This window comes from Hemicordylus capensis, chromosome 5 (assembly GCF_027244095.1).
Source record: "Hemicordylus capensis ecotype Gifberg chromosome 5, rHemCap1.1.pri, whole genome shotgun sequence".
NCBI lineage: Eukaryota > Metazoa > Chordata > Lepidosauria > Squamata > Cordylidae > Hemicordylus > Hemicordylus capensis.
The window spans coordinates 47,266,195-47,280,005 of NC_069661.1; the positions used below are offsets into that span (position 1 = coordinate 47,266,195).

The following is a 13,811-nucleotide window of genomic DNA, read 5'->3' on the forward strand; positions in this document are numbered from 1 at the left end:
GGTGCCCTAAGGGTATTGCTGGCTCATGAGGTTGAAGGGTGAATGTATTTTCATTTTTTGTGTGTGCATACCAAACCCCATGGACTTTCAGCATAGTAACTGAACATGGGAAACCTTTTAAAGCATATACAGTATAGCATGTGGGAGGGGTAAAGAGGGAGAGGAGATCATTGTTCTTCATTTCGGAGTCCTGGCTGAGAAGTCTGTTTAAAAATGCTATAAAGTGCCCCATCTTATTTTGTTTATCTTGTGTTCTCTTATCTCTGAAGACACTCATATAATTCTAGGCCTAGCAGCAGAGCTCCTTATCAAGAAGAAGATGAAGGCATACAATAAAGACGACTCTGGTCTGTTTTCAGTCTGCCTCCTGGTTCTCTGCGGGCTACTGGCCATCGTGGGGTTCAGTAGATAGCGATGCACTGACACAAGTGTTGTGATAAATCCTCCCTCTTGTTGTTTATCTACCTGATTGTTACATTTATCTGCAGAAGTCCTGATCCACAGTAGACACATCCTAAAGAACACAGAGCTGAAATGGTGAAAAGCACAAAGATTTGGGGAAGAATATTGAGAAAACCTAACTTAATATCCAGAACAGTCAATTACCTGATGCAATGCTACAGAAGGTTTAAATAATTTGAGAATGATCCACTCACATTGAGGGTTCGGCACCCTTGCATGGGGAATCCCAACCAGTGTTTCCTTGCTTATGCACTTAGAATATGTCAGGATCTCTCTGTTTCCTGTGTCTTATAAGTTACTTGTGTTCTAAGCACATGAGAAAGAGGTCTAGATGGGGGCATGGGAGTTGCATATAAGCCTCCCATTCCCACTAATGTCCATCAGACTGACTGTATGTGATGTGTGCCCATGGCCATACATAGGTGGGGGAAGGGGGGAAACTAGGGGGAAACTACCTATATGTGATATATCGAATACCTTATATTCTTCATACCTTAGAAAGTACTGTTTGCTCATTGATTTCCAGAGCAGTGCTGCATGTGATTTATGAAGCCTGCTTTAATAGTTCAACAGAATTTCATTCATGTGATTGTATCAGTCAAAACAAGTTAGACATAGTGATGAAACAAGTATTCACAAGTATTAAAAATTTACCAAGGATTTCAAATTTGATCACTCTTATTTTAAGTGAAAAGTGTCACTTTGAACTTGTAAATTCCAATACATTCACTCTGTTGGGGTCCCGCCCCCCTTTTTGGCAGCAACTATGAAAACTGCCATCTAGGAAGCTAAATACTATTGCATGTCAGTTATCAAATGCAGTCAAATATTATTGCATGATAACCAACAAGCAGGAAATATAGTTGCATGTCAACGATCGAATGCTAAAATCAAATATCATAGGATATCAAATATTTGGTGAATATTTTTAGGAGAGAATTTGGGGAGCAAATTTGTTCCCGGTTTAGTCATGAGGGAAAACATAAAGAAACCTGTTGAATTTAGGGAAACAGATGCCTCTTTAGAAAATAGGATTCCTCCTGAATGTACATAGAGTGGTAGGTGGTAAGAAACCCCAACTCTTCTCAGCTTGCATGAACATGCCAACATTTGTTCCCATGTATACTGATGATGATTATCTACTACTAGTAGTAGTAGCAGCAGCAGCTGTAGTAGTATTCATATATCTCTTTTTCACCAAAAACGTTGTTGAAGCAGTTTACATTTTGGGTTCTCTATCCCAAAAGGGCTTATAATCTAAAAAGAAAAATAAGCTAGACACCAACAATAACCACTGGAAGGATGCTGTGCTGGGGTTGGATAGGGACAGCTGGTCTCCTCCTGCTAAGTATAAGAGAGTCACCACTTTTAAACAGACCTTGGTCAATTTTCTTTGGATCGAGGAGCCAGCCCTAAATTTTGGGAGCCAAACGATAGACACTTGAAAAAAATTACCTGGCTTGGTGGTAGATATTGAAGCAGTTTTCACGACCAGCAAAAACCGGGCTAAGGGAGCCCAGCCCGGTTTCAGCTGGTTGTGTGCTGCAGCAGGAGCCACATGGCTCCCGGTGGTAAGCCCGCTTAAATGCGCCCCCTTAAACGAAGTTAGCAGAGTATATGTTCTGCTAACCCCATTTTTCTGATTGTGTCTCTTCTGCAGCTGTTTGCAGCTGCGGTGGACACACTTGGGGGTGGGGAGAGGGGAGGGATACCCCAGAAATGCGCCCGTGCTCTCGTGCCCATCCCCGGAGCACTGGGGCTCCGGGGGTGGGCAGCCATGCAGTGATGCTTCCCTTGCCCGATCTCAGGAGCTGCCGGACGAGCCGTGGCCAGGCGCCAGAGCGCCCGAGTGAAGCCATCACTCATCTGGGCAGGTGATCCACCCATCCAGCAATGGGCCAGTGATCATCTGTAGGGAGAGTGGGTCAAGCCGGCTCTCCCCGCAAACCCCCTTTCGGCTTTACACACGGGTCATGTGTAGAGCCTTATTGTGCAGGGGAGAGTAAATGGGCTTCTCTTTGTCCCCACTACATTACGTAGAACATAAACAGGGCTGCTGGAGGCAAATAAAGATTCTATTGAATAACTCAGCCTCTGGATACCCTAGTCTAGGTGCCAGGGCTCCCTGGCACCTGGGATTTGTCAAGCCCTGCTTTAAAAGATGCCTCTTTGCAGGCACTGTTACATATGACTGGGAACCCTGAAAAAGGAGGGTTCCCCATCAAATGGATACACACCTAAGTGTGTATATCCATACATTTGATTGTGCAGATGGCAGAGGACCCTGCCACATCCTGCCAAATGTGTGTTTGCTGTACACACCACCACTAAGAGCTGTTGTCTAAACAAAACTAGATTTGGCCTGCCGTCTTGAATCTAGCAGTGCATCTGAACAGAACTGGAGCTATTAGGGAACATATACATTTTTAAAAATGACTAAGCAAAGACTCAGGGTTAACCTCACAATTAAGCTTCAAGATTGACCCCTGCTAACTTGGCAAAGAGGCAACTTTTAATGTGGTGATTCTCTTTATTTAGCAGGGGGAGAGTAACTGGCCCTATCCACCCCCAGCACAGTACTTCCAGTGACTGTTGCTGGTGTCTATCTTATGTTTCGTTTTAGAATGTGAGCCCTTTGGGGACAGGGAGCCATCTTATTTGTTTGTTATTTCTCTGTGTAAACCACCCTGAGCCATTTTTGGAAGGGTGGTATATAAATAATAATAATAAATAAATAAAAAGATTGAAATTACAACATTTATTGCAGTGCCACAGTAGGGATTAACCACTTATTACAGTGAGGGCACATTTATTTGTGATCATCTTTTTTCTACCTGTGGTGGTACATGATGCACAGTATGAAATAACTGGGATAAAATTTAAATAGACTAGTCAGATTCCATGACAGATAAAGAATATGCGAGCCATTTATTTTGATGGCAAAAGAAGCACGAATCCTAATGCTGTTGTTTTAAATTGCCACAGAGAATTAATTCTCCAGCTCTGGAAACTGTAACCTGGCACAGAGCTAATGTATTTTCGTAAATGGTTTTTAATTTGGTGATCTTCGATTTTGGACTGGTAGAAAGCTATTGTTCTTATGCAACTTCAGCTATTTAAACAGCTGTTCTGTAGATAAGAAAGTACAAGCAAATGACAGCAACAAATTAATGATGAAGGATAAGTGTGTTCTTTATCACCACACTGGGCAAATATATGAAGTAATTGTTAGTTAACAGAAGATGCATAAAATGGAGCATAATTTCAGAGATTTCAGTGTAATATCTAAATATGACAAAGCACAATATATATTTCTATAAAAGAAAGCCAAACTAAAAGCCTGAAATCAAAGTACTGATCATTCAAATCAATGAGGCTCTTCTCACAATCTGCGAGAAGAGCCTGTAGAGGGTTTGAGAGCTAAGCCTGCTCTCCTCGCAGACGAGCAGCAGTCTGCTCTGGGCGGCCACAGCGGCCGCCCACACAACTGCTGGCTCTGTCACGGAGCTGGTCAGGGGCCACACGGCCCCCAGAAGCTCCAGCATGCTGGAGAGACCCCTGAGCTGGGAGGCTACTTTTCAGACTCCCAGTCGGGGGTCTCCTCATGAGTAGCCACAGCATGGTGCCACACCACAGCAGCTCACGAGCAAAAAAAACTGGGTTTGTGGAGCGCTCACTCCCCAAACCTGGTTTAAGGGGAGGGTTACTTTGGCAGGTTCACTGCCTGGTGGTTCAGACGGTCAGGCGAAATCAGGCTAGGCTCCCCTAGCCCGATTTCACTTGATCATCGGAATAGCCTCATTATGTGGCTATTAACTCTCAGTTTATTAGGTCCTGTCAGTTGGGCCTTTCCTCAAAGCCTCTTCTCCTACACCTTCTTGTTCCTCAGTTGGTTACCACTTTGAACTTTTCCTTCAGCCACCTTGACTCTCAGCATTTTGCCAATTAACTTTCCTCCTGGGTCTTCTTTTTATTTCTCAGCCTACCCTGAAAAACTACTTCAGTCGCAGGGAGTTTTTGTGTAGCTATAGCTTTTTAATCCCAACCAAACTGACACATTTCAGTTCCCTCACAGATATTGGACTGCTGACAGAGTGACAGCTTTATTAGAATGTTCATGAACATTTTGTGCCATCATATCAGCCCAGCCAGTCAGTATCAGAAGCTTCATTGCCACATATGGCAAACATACAATACAAATGATATATACTGGGTCTCTGTGCTCAACTCAAAAGGAAAGATAGGATAAAAAGAAGATTGAACATAATATCCACTTTTTCAGTCCTTACAAAGAAGGAAATATGTGATGGGATATCATATCTAATCTATTCTGCTGAAGACATGCCTATCAGAAAAATACTTTCAACCTGGATTTGTTGTCAGGCCAAAACAATTTGTTTGGTTTTGTGCAACAACAAAAAATAAATCATTACATGTGGTAGCTGTGTCATGCACCTGGTGGCACACAACATGCATGTTCAGTCTAAAGATATCAATGTGAATTGGAACAATAGGTCTAATACAGGAGTAGGCAAACTTTGGCACTCTAGATGTTGTTGAACTACAACTCTCAAACACAACTCAACAGATCCAATGAGACAACTGGGGGAAAGGACCTAAAGAATGAATATATAAATGTAAACTATATTGTAAATTATAAAGTCATATACAGTGATAATTATGGATTATGCAAAGCAGAAATGCTAACAAAACATAAAATATATTAAACGACAATTGATCAAAAAGGAGAACTATATAGTCTGTCATAGATATTGCACCGACAGTGCCCCAGTGATACCCTGTTTCGAACTACTTTGTCAAATGTCCACATGAGTTCATATTGTCTTGCATAAATATCAAACCAAATCTTGATGGACATTTCAAAGCCATGTTGAAAGACATTTGAAGAAATGAAATGAATCTTCATAAGGAACCTCAAATCTCCTCCTATGATCCGACACTTCCAAATTCTTCAACAACCTTACCCTTTGGCACTCCAGCTGTTATTGAACTACAACTCCCACCATCCCCAGTCACAATTTGTTGTGGGTGGGGATGACAGGTGATGTAGTTCAGCGACAGCTGGAGTGCCAAAAGTTACCCATCCTTGCTCTAAAACCTGGTTGCATTACTCCCGAAGCCATTTCTGTTGGTGCTGAATGGCTACCAGTCTTTGCATGGTTTCAGTATGTAAAGCCTTGCTTTGCCGAGATTCTTCTTTTTATCTCTGTAACAGCTGTTTACTATTCTAAGCAGTAATCAATAGCATTAGCCTGGGTTTGTTTTCAAGAAAAATGATCTCTGCCTTTATTGCAAACATGACTTTGAACAGATCTTCCAGGATTAAACTGGCATTTTAAAAGGAGTGCATGTGTTGGTTTGGCTTCTCCAAAAACAACATAATTACAGAGGGAATTTTGCCAGAAGTTGATAACTAGCTACCCTGAAAAGAAAGCAGAGACAGGCATCAAGCTAACCACAGCACACACCTGTGTTGAGCCACAGAAATGAAAAGCTAGTCAAATCCTTACAAGTGAGGTCTAGTTCTTGGACAGCTAGTGTCCTTTGGCTACTCAACTTCAGTTGCTCATCTGCTTTTCTCTCATGGGACTAAACAACACTGTTTCAACCAAGGAGAATTATACTGCAACCACCAATTGGGGAGTAGGGTGCTCATCTCTCCCTTTCCATTCTGAGTTATCTTTAAACTTGCCTCCATCTTTGCAATGGCCAGGGATAGCATGGTTTGCAGAGGATCATGTGGCTTTGTCTCCCATAAACTGCTTTGTGAGCATATTATTATTATAATTACTATTACATTTATATCCTGCTCTTCCTCCAAGGAGCCCAGAGCGGTGTACTACATTCTTGAGTTTCTCCTCACAACAACCCTGTGAAGTAGGCTAGACTGAGAGAGAAGTGACTGGCCCAGTCACTCAGCTAGTATCATGTCTGAATGGGGATTTGAACTTGGGTCTCCCCAGTCCTAGACCATCACTCTAACCACTACACCACGCTGGCTCTTGACCTGGATTTGGTGTAAAAGCATAGATCTCTTTTGTCCCTTCCATTTATATTGCTCTTTAGGACTCACTTCTGTTGATTAGGTAACCTCTCTAGTAATTTGAGACCCACTGGCCCACATCTTCGGTAGTGCTATGAGGGTAGAAGAAGAGTTCTGGAGAATAGCTGCTGTGAAGCCTTGCTCCATAGCCCAGGATGGGCTGAGGAGGAAGCTATCTTCACTTCTCTCCTCCCCCTCCTTTTTGCTGCCAGAAGTATGTCTCTGAAGGCTGCACAACTATTGCTTTCCCCTCCCTCTCCGCATATACTGGGCTGCGGAGCAAAGAAGGTGAGGGCCACACTTTCCAGTGTTAACTGGGACTAAGAGATGGCTAGAAGTGAAATTAATGGACATGATTTTAAGACGCTGTCTTATATCAGTCAGACCATTGGTCCATCTAGCCTAGTATTGTCTGGTCTGGCTGGCACCAGATCTCCACAGTCTTGAGCACAGGTTTTTCTCACTCCAACTAGCTGAGATCCTTTGAACGGCAGATGCCAAGAATTACACATGGAAGCATATATTCTGCTCCTGAGTTATAGTTCCTCCCTCCTTCCAATAGACATAAAATAACATATTTCAAAAGAGATTGATAGTTTCTGGTAATTTATTTGAGGGGGGAAAGACAGGAACTGAGAATGTACCCATCTTTCTTCCCCCAGCAGGGCTAATAGCCTCAGTGAGAGAGGAACGGGGGGTTGGACTCCTCAGTGACAGTGCCTTGCCATCACCCACCACGACAAGCATCATCCCCCCCTCTGCCTCCCATTCTGCTCCTGCCACTGCATTGCATCTTCCTGGACATATTGGTGTGTGTGTGTGTTTTTTTAAAATGCAAACCTTAACTTTGATTTGGCAGGGGGTGGGGGGGGAGAAGAAGCACTTTTAAGGTTGGTATTCAAAAAAGGGGTGTGGGGTCAGGGGTGGTCGATTTATGCTGTGTGTGCCACACACAACACTATCTATAGCACTGTAGCACACACCCAGAAGCTAGAAAAATTAAATCCCCCAAATAAAGAAGCAAGCTTCATTGGCGGGGGGGGGGGGGGGTGGAGGGGAGCAAGCAACAATCGGGTAAGTCTAAAGGAAAGGAAGGAAAGGGGGATTACTGTGGCCTCTCCTAACCCACCCCTCCTGTCCTATAGTCTTACCTAGTACCTAAATCCCGCTTTGAAACTAGGCCCTGTTTAAAGAACACTAAGCTGACTGGCCACCTAATGGTGCAGCAGGGAAGTAACTTGCCTAGGGAGCAAGAGGTTGCTGGTTTGAATCCCTATTGGTATGTTTCCCAGACTATGGGGAAACACCTATATCGGGCAGCAGAGATATAGGAAGATGCTGAAAGGCATCATCTCATACTGTGTGGGATATGGCAATGGTAAAGCCCTCCTGTATTCTACCAAAGAAAACCACAGGGCTCTGTGAGCGCCAGGAGTTGTCACTAACTCAACGGCACAACTTTAAGCTGATGGGGGTGGGGGTGGGGGTTTAACTTCCGGCGTCTTCTCCTGGAGTCTGGCCAGGTGCTGCTCTCTGAGGCACTGGGGCCAAGCAAACATTGGGACTCAACAGCCAGAAAGGCACCCACCAAACCCCACCCCCATCAAAGAAGAAAAAGTGGAGGGAGTCCCAAAACACAGGGAAACAGAGAGAGCCTGGCAGGCTGGGCACCAGACAGAAGTCAAAGTGTTGGAAGTGAAGGGCTCTGCGCTGTCTCATGTCTCAATGACAGAGAGGGACGGATTAGTGAGTCAGAGGGCTAGAGGGGGCAAGACATTGGTCAGGCCTTCTCTACTGCCCTGACACTATCCCTTTGATATGTAGATTGCTACTCTCAGGGACTTCCTTCCTGCCACTTCCTCTTCCCTTTTCTTCTCCCTTGCAACACATACGCTCCTCTCTCCCTGCACCATGTATGCAGAGATGCAGAAACCATCCCTCTGCATCCAGCTAGCTAGCTAGATTATTTCATTTCATTTTATTTTTATACCGCCCTTCCGAGCTGGCTCAGGGCGGTTTACAATTAAAAAACAGAAATCATTAAAAACAATTAAAACAGAAATACAAATATAAACACCAATTTAAAAACATCTTTAAAAACAATTAAACTATCAAAACAATTAAAACCCTGAAAACCAGGTTAACATTAAAACAATTAAAACTAATTAAAAATCCTGATAGGCCAGGCCAAACAGATGGGTTTTAAGGGGTCTCTTGAAAGTCAGTAAAGAATTAAGATTACGAATTTCTGCTGGGAGTGCATTCCACAGCCCAGGAGCAGCTACAGAGAAGGCCCTCCTCTGAGTCGCCAACAAACGAACCGGTGGTAACTGGAGATGGACCTCCTCTGATGACCTTAACATGTGGTGGGGATCATGTAAAAGAAGGCGCTCTCTAAGATATCTCGGACCCAAGCCATTCAGGGCTTTAAAGGTAATAACCAGCACTTTGTATTTTGCCCATATCAAATATCAGCAGCCAGTGTAACTGTTTCAAAACAGGCATAATATGGTCTCTCCGGGTTGCCCCAGAGATCTGGCTGCAGCATTCTGAACTAACTGAAGTTTCTGGACTACGTACAAAGGCAGCCCCATATAGAGAGCATTGCAATAGTCAAGCCGGGAGGTTACCAGCTGATGCACCACTGTTTTGAGGTCATCCTCTTCAAGGAATGGGCGCAGCTGTCGAATCAGCCGAAGCTGATAGAAAGCACTCCTGGCCATGGCCTACACATGAGATACCAGGGTGAGGCCTGGGTCCAGGAGTACTCCCAAGCTGCGCACCTGCTCCTTCTGGGGGAGTGTAACCCCATCCAGCACAGGAAGATCTAACTCACCCCTCAGATTCTGGACCCCCACAATGAGCACCTCCATCTTGCTTGGATTCAGCTTCAATTTGTTATCCCTCATCCAGCCCATTACTGCCTGTAGGCAGGCATTTAGAGAATGAGTGCCATTTCCTGAAGATGAAAAGGAGAAGTAGATTTGAGTGTCATCAGCATACTGATAACACCCAGCACCAAACCTATTGATGACCTCACCCAGCGGTTTCATGTAGATGTTAAAAAGCATTGGTGACAGAATGGAGCCCTGAGGATTAGAGATCCTATCTCTCCACTTTCCTATCTAGAATGGAGTTCACCAATAAAGGCTCCTTATATTGATTGAACTGGCTCCAAGTTTCTTTTACTCTCAGCATACACACATGCCTAGGCAGACTCCGCTGTGTTGTGCCCCAGTGCACTCTGCTGTAATAGAAGGGTATCTCTTTCCAGAGAGAATTCCCAACACACAGAACACTCCAGCCTACAAAAACAATGAAATCCAGTCCAGGCACACAGCTGCAGGAAAGGTGCAGCTTGGGGCTGCAAAGGGGGGGGGGAAACCAGTCGGCACAGCACCCCAATTATTAAAGCCACTGGGGGTTGGATACAAGAAGAAGAAGAAATCTACAGAAGAAACAAAATCCACAGCAGCACCCAGTTAAAGCTACTGGGGCTGCTAGTACAATTAAAAAATAATATGGAGGGAGGAACATTTGGTTAGCACTTCAAAAAGAAAAAAAAGAAGAAAAAGAGAGAAATAGATATGCCAGCAGGCATTCTCTGAAGCTCTTCTCACGACCGGTGAGAAGAGCTTCTTCCAGGTCTGTGGGGAGAGCAGGCATATTTATTTATTATTTTATTTATTTATTTATTTATTTCAATTTATATACCACCTTTCCAAAATGGCTCAGGGCAGTTTACAACAAGGTAAAAACAATTAAAACAAATTAACAGTTAAAATCAAACTATAAAAACAGAATAAAACCAATTAAACCATTCAAAATGCTTAAAAACCCTGAAGTACCAGGGCAGCAATTTAAAACAGTTTTTCAATCTTCACCCGTTTTCCCCACAGATGATTAAAAGACAGCCCTGGGCGGCCAGATTGCCCATCCACATGACTGCTGGCTCCATCACGGGGCCGGCGGGGGCTGCAGGGATCGGGGGCTGTGCAGCCCCCAGAAGTTCCAGGATGCCCCGTGCAAGTACGTGGGGCATCCAGGAGAGACCCCCGAGCTAATTAGGGGTCTACTCGTGTGTTGCTGCACACCACCTGCGAGCCCTGGAAAATGGGCTAAGGGAGCATAGCCTGCTTTCCAGGGATCGTGGGGATAGCCCCTCTGTCTTTCTCCACTGGGCTAGGCAGGCCAGACCACCACCCTCAGTCTGCTCTGCTGCAGTCTCTCTCTCTGATCCTTCCCCTGATGTATTATCTTCTTCAAGAGAGGCACACTAAAGGGATCTCTCTGCCTTTTAAAACATTTTAAAACTCTCTCCTTTTGTGTCCCCCCCCCGCCCCCAGCCAATGACAACACTTGATTTGTATAATGACAGGCCTACCAAGAAGCAAGGTGATCGCAAGCCGATCACAGAAGCCAGTGCCAGAAAACCAATCAGCAAGGGAAAGACAGGCATCCAAAATGGTGCTTGGAACATCAAAACATTTTAATTGGAATGAGGTTGTTCTGCTCTGAGCTTGAAACAGGCCCTTTAGTTAAAGGGTGTTGTTTTGAGCTTGAAACATTTGAAATTGCCTGTTTTGAGTTGGAGCACTGTACTGGCTAAATGTTCTGCACATCCCTGCTACACATCTCCTTTAATCTTGTTCCGCTCCAAGCTTTTGAATGAATTCTTTTATTACAGAAGTGAAGAGAGTTGCAAGAACCTCAAGGTTAAAGCAGTCTGACACCATCTGGCAAATTCTTTGCCTCATAATTACTTATAAAAACCAGGCAGCTTGGAATAAAATGGAAACACATTAGAAAAAAAGCTATCAAAGGGTATTATTTGCATTAGACAGAGGCTTTCTTGGCAAAATGAGAACTCTGAATATATAGAAAATTGTAAATCTTCCAGACAATTTTTTTATTTTTTGTCCAACATGCACATAAAAGTATTAGGAAGGGGGTGGGGGAGAAGAGTAACTGTGTTCCATTTGGACCTACCTAATAGTCCCTGTTCAGAATTGCAACTAGCTGTCAGCTTCACACACTAGAAAAATTGGGTGCTGCATATCAGGTAATTAAAAATAAACAAGAGATAAATCCAGCAGAACTTATGTTTGCCCCTTGTCATTCCCTTGCAGTATCACTGTTTCCCTTCATTTAAAAGTACTATGAAAAGGGCATGCAGCAAATAAAATCCAGAATTTATAAGTCGTTATAAAAATAAAGCAGAAATTGTGCTTTAGACCATCGTGTTGCACCCACAGCTGGAATGCCCTGTAGAGTTATCTTGTTAGCTCATGGACACATCACCCTCACAATACAGTCGTTACCATGCAAAAACTCCACATGGTCGAGTTATATCTGTGCAAATTATATCGAGTTATATCTGTGCAAATACAAGGGTGCCAGGATACTTCCCATGCCAGCACTCTACTTTCATTGGGGCACTGGCTAATATTTTGACTTGCCTACTAGAGATGGAAAATAGGTGATAGCATGGTGGTTGCACTTTCAGCCTTCTTTGTCCCTGCCCCCCAACAATTAGGGTAAAATTGTGGTCATTTTTCTACAGAGGAAAGGGTTAGGATAACAACAAACAAATGGGTATACTATCTCCACGGCAGGGGCATAGCAAGGTTGGAGTGGGCCCAAAGACAAGATTTTAAAATGGGCCCCCACCCTACTGAAGCTCAGTTCATGAAGTAAAGAAATCTTAAATAAGGCTGAATAGTGGTAACAAAAAGCATAGTAAAATTAACACTCACATCAATTTCGGAGGATGAATACAACTGATGGAAGCCCGGGCAGGTGCACTGCTGGGGGAGTCAGTCATGTGACTTGCCTCTGCCCCCCCCGGGCAGTGGGCCCCCAGACAACTGTCTCCCCTTGCCCTATTATAGTTACGCCCCTGCTCCACAGAGTAATCTTTGCAGAATATTCCTGCCAGTTTTCATTTCCATTTCTCTGGCAACACTAATGAAGTTGCATAGTACTTTTTGTATTTCTAAAACGTTTTAAAGCTTTTAAAATGCCACTGCGAATTTGGTCACTGTGGGACAATAAAAGCATAATCTATATATCTATATATGTAATTCTTCTAAACGTACCCGTCACTAATTCCATGTGTTTGTGGGCATCTGCCTGGGGGACAGCGATGGGGATGAGGAGAAAATGGCAGCAGCGGCCGGCAGGTGGGGAGGGAAAGGAAAGCCAAGCGCAGAACGGACGGGGGCTGAAGGGGGGGCAATGACAGGGAGAGCTAGGAGTGCAGATGGTCTGCACTGGATCAGCTAGTAACACACTGAAATCTGGAAGTATTGCAGAATTATCATCTATTTTCCATCTCTAGGGGTATAGACCTTCTCAAACATGAAAAGGAGCATTCATTTCCCCAGATGGCACTGACCACCCCAGCTGGCTTATGTACGTATTTCTGAAGGCATGTGTAAAGAGGGTCTGCAGGGACATGACTTGAGCTTGTGTGCAGCTCCCAGAGTCCCGCTTCATGTGTGCTATTGTTGCGCAAACAGTAGAACCGTTTCTGCTCTGCCCATGCTCCGGAAGCAATCTGGAAGAGAAGAAACATTGCTGACCCTCCACAACGTGTCTCCTGTCTTCCAGATCACTTCTGGAGCATGGGCAAAGCAGATGTCTTCACATCTTCATAGGAGTGTTATACTTTAAAATATGAAAAAGCCAGATTGATTATAGGCTGATTCAAATGATACGTCTGAGCTGGCGCACCATTAGGGATGCGCATGTGAGCACCTCCTGCTCTTCCTCCAGTAAATGAGCTAGCAGTAAGTGAGGGAGAACATTAATACATGGTCTTTGAATAGTGTGTTGAAAGAGTCAATCCAAAAGTTAATGTGATACTTAAATCACACGTAAGAGGGTGGTTTAGATGACCCATGATTATGAGAAGGAAGACATGTCTGGAGGGGGAATGAGATGTGCTTGTGCCTGTCCCTAATTGCATGGTAGGAGGGTCAGCCTGAACAGCCTCATCATCTGAAGCGTCTCTGTGAAAGCAATAGGAAATGCTACACCACAATCTTTCTCTCTAAATGCTGTTGTGGCTATAGCACAGCACACAAACAAAGCAACAAGAAAGGGAGGGGTGAAGAAAGCATCAGTTTCAAACTAAAATCTTTTCTTAGAACATCAAAAGCATTATTTTTTCATAGAAAGAGAGTCTGTTCTGAAACTTTGGTCCATAACCTTATTTGAAAATCTTGACTAAATATAACCCAGCAGCCTTGTTGACTCCACTGAAATCTGTACATCAGCTATT

General features: G+C 44.0%; 1 protein-coding gene across 3 annotated transcripts in view; it reads right to left on the reverse strand.

Annotated features, from left to right (window-relative positions):
* Positions 1-13,811, reverse strand: part of ANKRD50 (ankyrin repeat domain containing 50) — a 210,816-nt gene that overhangs the window by 113,206 nt on the left and 83,799 nt on the right. The gene's annotated exons all lie outside the window — the stretch shown is intronic.